Consider the following 2,008-nt stretch of genomic DNA (forward strand, 5'->3'; position numbering starts at 1 on the left):
ACAAGATGGCCACCACAAGATGGCTGGTAGGGGAGGGCAATTGTGGGCAATCAGGCAGCAGGGGAGGGCAGTTAGGGGTGACCGGGCTGGCAGGGGAGGGCAGTTGGGGAGGACCAGGCCAGTAGAGGAGGGCAGTTGGGGGCGATCAGACCAGTAGGGGAGCAGTTAGGTGTTGATCAGGCTGGCAGGGGGAGTCGTTAGGTGGTAATCAGGCTGGTAGGCTGAAGTGGTTAGGGCCAATCAGGCAGGCAGGCAGGCGAGCAGTTGGGAGCCAGCAGTCCCGGATTCTGAAAGGGATATCTGACTGCCCATTTAGGCCCAATCCCTGTGGCAGTTGGACAAATCCCCCCCCCCCAACCCCGCCCGATACACGAATTCCATGCACTGAGCCTCTAATAATCCTATCTAATAAAAGAGAAACATGGTAATTGGCGTACGACCGCTACCCTTCCCATTGGCTAATCAGGGCAATATGCAAATTAACTGCCAGCCAAGATGGTGGCCGACAGCCAGGCAGCTTGAAACTGACATGAGGCTTGCTTGCTTCAGTGACGGAGGACTCCAACGTTCCCCTCCTGACTTGCCGTCCTCTCAGCTGCAACTCTAAGCAACTATGTTGCAAATATAGAAGCTAAACAAAACCCCAGAAACCTGCTTTACTCAGCCGGGCTTCAGCCAGCTGGACCGCAACATTGTATCAAATACAGACGGTAAACAAAGGCCAGAAACCTGTATTCAGCAGCCGAGGCCTCAGAGCTAAAGCTGGCCCAGAATAAAAAAAAAAAAAAGAATAAAAGGAGCAGTTGGGAGCTTCAGTCACCCATCAGCCTGAAAACGGCCCTCAGCCCCTCAGCCAGACTGGCCAGGCACCCCAGTGGGGACCCCCACCCTGATCCAGGACACCCTTCAGGGCAAACCAGCCAGCCCCCACCCGTGCACCAGGCCTCTATTCTATATAGTAAAAGGGTAATATGCCTCCCGGCACCGGGATCAGCGTGACAGGGGGCAGCGCCCAAAGCCCCTGATCGCCCTGCGGCTCTGTGTGTGACAGGGTGCAGCGCCCTAACCCCCTGATCGGCCCTGCTCTGTGTGTGACGGGGTAGAGCCATAACCTCCCCATCGGCCCTGCCCTGAGTGTGACAGTGGCGGTGCCCCAACCCCCTGATCTGCCCTGCTCTGTGTGTGACGAGGGGCGATGCCCCAACCCCCCTGATGGGCCCTGCTCTGTGAGTGACAGGGGGCAGCGCCCCAACCCCCTGATCCGCCCTGCTCTGTGTGTGACAGGGGGCGGTGCCCCAACTCCCCTATTGGCCCTACTCTGTGCATGACAGGGGGGAGCTCCTGAACCCCCTGATGGGCCCTGCTCTGTGCATGACAGAGGGCGGTGCCCCAACTCCCCAATCAGCCCTGCTCTGAGCCTGACCAGGGGCTGCACCTAGGGATTGGGCCTGCCCTCTGCCACCCGGGAGCAGGCCTAAGCCAGCAGGTCGTTATCTCCCGAGGGGTCCCAGACTGCGAGAGGGCACAGGCCGGGCTGAGGGACCCCCTCTCCCCCCCGAGTGCACAAATTTTGGGGCACTGGGCCTCTAGTAATAATAATAATAATAATAATAATAATAATAATAATAATAATAATAATAAATACTACCAAACAAAGGCCCTGGTCTGGAGGGCTTCACAGGGGAGTTTTACCAACTCTTCAAAGCAGAACTAACACTTATTCTCCTCAAAATATTCCAAAAATTCAAGAAGAAACACTTCTAAACTTTTGATGAGGCCAGCATTATTCTAGTTCCAAACCCTGATAAAAATACTATAAAGAAAGAGAATTACAGGACAATATCCCTGATGAACAGAGATGCTAAAATCCTCAACAAAATATTAGTAAAGTCAAATTCAGCAATATACTTAAAAGAACATGCAACATGACCAAGTGGGATTTATTCCAGGGATACAAGGCTGGTACAATTTTTGCAAATCAAAAAATGTGATACATCACATAAACAGA

The sequence above is a fragment of the Myotis myotis genome, unplaced genomic scaffold, assembly GCF_014108235.1.
Source record: "Myotis myotis isolate mMyoMyo1 unplaced genomic scaffold, mMyoMyo1.p scaffold_m19_p_2, whole genome shotgun sequence".
NCBI classification, from domain to species: Eukaryota; Metazoa; Chordata; class Mammalia; order Chiroptera; family Vespertilionidae; genus Myotis; species Myotis myotis.